Raw genomic sequence first — 7,132 nt, forward strand, 5'->3', positions numbered from 1 at the left:
CCCACCCATCCATAAGACAAAGGATAGGTGCAGGAGGTCAAAATAAGTGAGCACCCTCGCAAAAAATGCCAGGGGCCCACAAAGCAAACCCCACCCATCCTAAAGACAAAGGATGGGAGTGGAGGTCAAAACAAGTGAGCACCCTCGCAAAAAAGCTAGGGGCTCACAAAGCAAACCCCACTCTCCCTTAAGAAAAAGGGCGAAGCGCGGAGGTCCCAAAAAAAGTGAGCACCCTCGCAAACAACGCCAGGGGCTCACTAAAGCCAAATCAAGTAGGCACCCTTGCCAAACACATCAGGGGCCCATATAACTATACTTGCCTGCGCACATATTCAAACCACCAGAAATCAAAAACCACATTTACCCCACTCACCAACACCATCCATGAATGTACAATCATACATTAACAACCCACCGACCTTATCAAAACTCCAGCAAATGAATTGACCAAATTAAATGCGCCATCAAGGGCCACACCACACACCCAAGCATTAAAAATGCTTCATCACGCTCACCAAGGCCACACTCGGATCACCCTATAAGTACCTCCCCAACCTCACTCAAAACTGATCATCAGGAACACCAAATGCAAGCTACAACTCTTAAGCCCCCAACAGGCAAATATGCCTCACCAACCACAAAACCCTCACAATATAAAACCCTCGCACAAAAAGCGACCTAACCCTTCACCCGACAAAAAAGTTGAAGGTACCACAAGAACATACGTATTGTTAGGGACAACTAGAGCAACCTCATCCATGAAACCAGCTAGCGCGGTCCCAAATGAAAAGGCACTTGAGGGATACCATAAGAAAAAATGTAACATCCCCTTGAGTGCCCCCTCGCCACCGCTCTCAAGCCTCAACGCGAAGGGACCGTCAACACCTGCCACTAGGAGCTGGTTAGTGCCAAATGGCACCTTCGAGCAACAACAAGAGTGACGGGGCTCACATATGTCTAGCAACACTCAATCGAGCATCAGGGAAGCCGAACACTGACAAGGGCCTTGGCGTCGGGCACGCAAACCTCAAGGGGAGGGGTAACAATCCCACCCTACAGCAACTGGGCAATCAGCCGCATGCCAATGAAGCTTCGCTAGGAACCTAGAGCGTGAAGGCGCTCGAGGAGAAACTCATGCTCAGAGCCCCGCACAACCTCGGCAGGTCCAAACTCCACAAGAAGGAAACATGTGACCTCCGCAGCCCACCAATACAGCATCAACCGAGACCTCCCTCCTCAAAACTAACTGGAGATCACCAAATCCCACCAAGGTTCGTCATCAATCTACAAGAAGATACCCGAAGCTCACATCATCTTCCACTGGGACCAATGGCTAAGCATTCTGGAGCAACGACCCACAACAACGTTAAGCTCTAATCTTTATTAGCAATTAGTTTGTTAGAGATATCATAAGCTTTGTAACCTCCATCATTAGAAATAAAGTACTTGTTTTTTCACCCAATCTTTACCTCAAAATTTCTACGTCACCACGTGCTAATTCCAGAAAACAAAAACAGTGAACCTCACCAAAAAAAAGGGGGGGGCATCGTTGTGCGCTAAGTTTTAAGCAAAAACAGCGAGCCTCGCCAAAAGAAAAGGGGGGCGTCGCTGCTCATCAAGTTTTAAGCAAAAACAGCGAGCCTCGCTAAAAGAAAGGGGGGCATCGCTGCGCGCCAAGTTTTAAGCAAAAACAACGAGCCTCGCCAAAAGAAAAGGGGGGCGTCGCTGCGCGCTAAGTTGTAAGCAAAAACAACGAGCCTCGCCAAAAGAAAAGGGGCATCGCTGCACGCTAAGTTGTAAGCAAAAATAGCGATCCTCGCCAAAAGAAAGCAGGCATCGCTGCATGCCAAGTTTTAAGCAAAAATAGCGAGCCTCGCTAAAAGAAAGGGGGTGTCACTGTGCGCCAAGTTTTAAGCAAAAACAGCGAGCCTTGCCAAAAGAAAAGGTGGGCGTCGCCGCACATCGCAACTTAATACAAATCTCCACGCAAGAAAAATACAACATGCGGGTCAATCGAGAATTACATCGCGCCTCGATACAATAACAAAGTAGAAACAAAACCTGGTGACAATTACAAGAACAGAAACCCTTGATGGGATTTTCAATGGAATGTCATAATTATAACAAACCCAGCAGCAATAACAAAACATAAACAAACATTAAGGTGCCCCTCAGCGTCGGTACTCCTAGACATCAGGAGCATCCTCTTCGAAACATACCTCTCACACGACCTCCCCCACCATCTCCGCAACCACTTCTTCAAGCACACTATCCACCAGTTCGCCCGCAACACCCTCCACAAATTCAGCTATGTCATCCACAACAACCTACAAACCTTTGCCTCCTTCTTGTCCTTCACTTTCCACTATAGGCCCCCAGAGAACAGGCGTCGCCAGAACCAAAGGCAAATCACCTTCAAGAACCCTCGCACGATACATCCACCAGTGGTCTCACTCGTCGAGCTCCAAAGGCTCCGGCTTAGGAACCCTCAAGTTGCCCTCGCTATCAAGACCCAAATTCCCCCACCCAAAAATGTAGTCCACGACATCTTGATTGCTAATATCATCAGTTACCCCTGATATATTCCTCGAACCAAACAGCATCCACTCGGACTGGTGATCCATAAGATTGGCATTACGCCAAAACCTAAGCACATCCTGATTCTTCTGGTCATACAAACCTACCTTCGCCCACCAGAAATGGTCAAAAGGCAACGGTGGAAACTTGGACTTCGCACACGCCCATGATGTGCCAGAAATAAACACATCATGATGGTTCATCATCAGAGGCAAAATATCCAACACCTCATGCATAGGTCCTGCTGGAACCTATGCGATGAAGGCAATAGTTAAGCAACCATCAAAAGTTAACATCCATATGGGACACACCAAACGTATATCAAAAGTATCATCACCCTAACTACGATGCACCCATGCTTCAAACATGCTCTATCGCATCAACATGCATGGCATCGGTGGCATGAGAACCCTCAATTCATCCTTCATATGTCTCACAGCCTGATTCAACACCTTCACAAGCCACCACAGTTCCAACCTCACTGGTGGTCACCTTGCCAGCAGTAGTAGACACCACAACCCTCGTGCTAGTCAAAGATGTGCCCACTTCACTGGTCCTAGCAGTGAAGGTCGAAGCATCCCAAGGCTGGGTCAACTATCAAAGTAAACGAAAACCATAAAAACAAAATAATAACCAACCAACAAAAAAGGGGAAAAGCAACAAGGTAAATAAGAGCCCTAATATACTTCATGTGTACCAGTCGTTGCCTCGCCAAAAGCAAGAGCCCGACCCTCGCCTTCCATCCAAAATTTCATCAAGAAGCCTACAACAACATTTTTGCAAAGGCAGTCCTTAGTGCCTCGCACATCATTCACACTGGGAAAGTTGTGGTTAACGTGCCCCAACTTCTTTAGATGATCGCATCTGATGGCTTGAAAAGACCGCGCAATGGCGAGGGCAGCCCCATAAGCTCCAAAATCAGAAACATTATTTAGTAGCTAAGTAAACTGGTCGAGCTCCGCCTAAAGCCATGCCAAAAATGCCATAGGATCAGCATCGAGCCACACCTCGCTCTGCTCCATGCCAGCCTTGGCAAAAACAGCATCCAAAGCAACCTTCGCCTCTTCCATACAGGCAAGCAAGGTAGAGCATGACTCCTCCAACTTCTTGGCATTCTTCTCAGCTAGCTCCTCAGCCTCCTTCCACACACCCTCAGCCTTCCTGCAAAACTCCTTAGCCTCTTTCAAATCCTCATCTTTCTTCTTCAAATCAGCATGAAGATCAAGATTTTGGCCCAACAACGCTTGGGCGTCATCCACTAAGTCTTTATTTTTAGCAATGGTCACCTCCAGTCCCCTTAAGCTCCTTGTTCTCAGGTCTTCAGATCAACCTTTGCTTTCTTAAGCACCAACACCTGCTCCTATAGCTCAGTCTCAACATGACCATGGCGCCGACATGTAGCTCGGGCAAGCATGATGGCTCTAATGCTAGCTACCTCCTGGTCCTCTGTCAAATGGTCCACTGTCTCGTTCAACAATAAGAGCTCTACCTCCAGCATGCAAATCCAATGATATCTACCAGCCATGAATCATTGCTCTGCCTTCGTCCCAATCAAGTGGCATTCGCAGAGGTCAAGATTGGTGAACACATCAATCTCTGGCTCATCAGCGCCACAAGCAATGGCAAAATGCCTCAAGCCACTAGGTCTGGCCTCACCTTGAGCATGCTTTCCAGAACCGGCCCTAGGCTCATCCTCATTAGTGGCAACCTTGCATCCTTCCCGTATGATATGCATGTGACGGTGTTGAGGCATCGACCCAGCCTCAGTCGAACGTGACTCAATCTCCCATTCCTCTTCAACTCTGCCACCCTGCAACCCAAGCTCAATAGACTCAATAGGCTAAGGGTTCCCTAACTCATCATGCCCATCGTCATCCTCCCCATCATCATCTCCACTACTACCAGACTCACTGCTATGAATTAAAGTTATTACAAACCACGTTCAGGTAAGATAGTAGTGGAAGCAAATTAAAAGTTTGAAACCAACATCTACAACATTGTTTAAATATAGTGCTAACTCACTGATCACACTCCACAAAAGCATAAGAGAGGGATTAATAAGAGATGCCTGCCCAGTGCTTACTCCTCATCCATGATGGGACAAAAGTAGTTCTTGCAATAGCCATGATAAATTGTACCATCTACAATAATGGGAATAAAACACTAAGTATGAGAAGGTACTCAGCTAGACTTACCCGTCATAAACCAAAATTTAAGTGACTCCAAGGATCATGAAAGGCTTTATAAGTGGAGCTAGCTTGAAAACATTTTGCACAAAAAGCGACTAATTTAGTTGTACATTTATAATTCGGTCATCAAGTTAATTATAGCTATTCATCTCTAGATTAGCAACTAACCTATGTGTGGGGGTATGACCTTAGATACCCATGGCAGACCACATAGGCTACACCTTAAGGGGTGGCCCAGCCCACAAGACGAAGCCTTGCGGGGCACGACTCTGCTCGGCGCCTCTCGCAAGACATTTGGAAGATATCCTAAAGATACTACGAGATCTGCTAGGATATGTATGATCTCAAGATTCCTGTAATCAATTATTACTTTTCGGTTATCTCTTAGATCTAAATAATTGTAACCCTGCTCCTCGGACTATATAAGGCGGGCAGGGACCCCCTCCAAACCCACGCCATATCATACGATAGCTAATACAAACCAACAGACCATAGGAGTAGGGTATTACATCATACTGATGGCCTGAACCTATCTAACTCATGTGTCTCTATTGCCTTCTTGTTCTTGATCTCACGCTCCTCTACCGATCAATCTACCTTCGTGGGATACCCATCGGAGGACTACCAATGATATTATATCGACGGTTGGCACGCCAGGTCGGGGATTGTGTATTGTTTCCCTATCGAACAAGATGGCTTTTTCCACAGGCTCTTCGTCTCTCCCAAAGCCCGGCCAGATCTTCACAGTCGAATCGATCTCGTGGATCATCAACACTGACGGAGTTGGAGATCTCCTTAAGCCGACATAGATCAATTCTATGCTGATCACCCCCACACCTATGATAGTAGATCTGATCTTGGAACCACCTCTAAGGTTGCCTTCATTGATGACTCATCGCTCGCTTCCTCGCTACCAGAGGAGGAAGATTAACAATGACTGATCTGATCGCATCTATCGATCGACTTGGTCTAAAGCTCGCTGAATCGGCTCTAGACACTTTGGTCCAACACTGACCAACCATTGATCCAGATCTTCTAGAGGCTACTTAGAAGACTCTAGGAGTTGCGGCTCCACCCTTTGGGTTGCCAACACTGTCGCCACCTTCCAAGATGCCCTAAGGGGCAAATTTGCCAACCAGGTGGGAGACATCAATCCTCTCGCTGACCAGATCACCGACCAGCCTCCGCTGGCCATCAACATGCTCCATGTCAGCCAATGCTCTAGAGCGTCCCTCTAGACCATCCCGAAGGAGAATCCAAACTCCGAGTCCCAAGGCTCTATGGAGAACCTCGCTGAAACCTTCATCGAGCAACCTCCTCTCCCTCCTTTCTGGGGTGGCGCGATCTTCAACATTAGTGTCGACAGCCCCCTCGAAACAGTGAGACCGAGGAGGAACACGCCGCTCAGTGAGAACTGGAATGTCAACTGCGCACAACACTAAGCAAATAAGAATGTCCTTGTGAGGGTCGAGCAACAGCTTGACTCACAAGGAGTACCACTGCAATGCAACCTCGATGAAGAGTTTCTCCATGTTGATGGCCATGACGTCTTCAAGACTCCAAGCGCCAATTTGGCAATGGCCACCAACGAGCTCGCCCACCTCCCGTAGACGCCCAAGCTCACCAAGGTCACCGCCATTCTTAAAGCGGTGCACTACCAGGTCAATGAGATCCACCAGGATTAGAGACCTTCATACTCCACCACTTTGATTCACCGTTCAGTCGCCACAAGAACCGATCACCACCAAAGTCGCTTCACTGACTAGCACCGTGACGACAGGCAACCCCTCCAGGGCAGAGCTAGGGGCAACCACGCCAAACATCACTGCCAACAAGACTAGGAGGTTGACTCGGACGTCCAGGTGCACCTCAACAATCTTCGAGATGCACGACGATGTATCGATGAACACCGCTTTGGTCGCCATAAAGACAAAGTATGCCGCCGCCAGGAGTATGAGCAAGAGTACGGTAACCTGGACTCAGCTGTCGAACCACTCGCCAGCAGCAATGCTATAGACGATGGTGCCGACAACCCCAAGGGGCCCTCGGCATTCACAAGGGCGCTTCGAACACTTCAGTGGCCCCGTGGTTTCAAAATCACTAGGGTCAAGCCCTATGAGGAGAGGATGAATCCAACACAATGGTTACAGGCTTATGCCACTACTGTTTGTGCGCCACCAGAGGAGACACCTAGTGTCATGGCAAACTATCTTCCCATCATGCTCGCGTCAACCGTCATGAACTAGTTCACTAGCCTTGCCCCAGACTCCATCGGATCCTAGGAAGAGCTAAAAAAGTATTCACCAACAATTATATGGCTACGTGTACACGACCGGGGACCAAGCATGATCTCAACCGCATCAACC

The sequence above is a fragment of the Miscanthus floridulus genome, chromosome 11 (genome assembly GCF_019320115.1).
Source record: "Miscanthus floridulus cultivar M001 chromosome 11, ASM1932011v1, whole genome shotgun sequence".
Classification (NCBI taxonomy): domain Eukaryota; kingdom Viridiplantae; phylum Streptophyta; class Magnoliopsida; order Poales; family Poaceae; genus Miscanthus; species Miscanthus floridulus.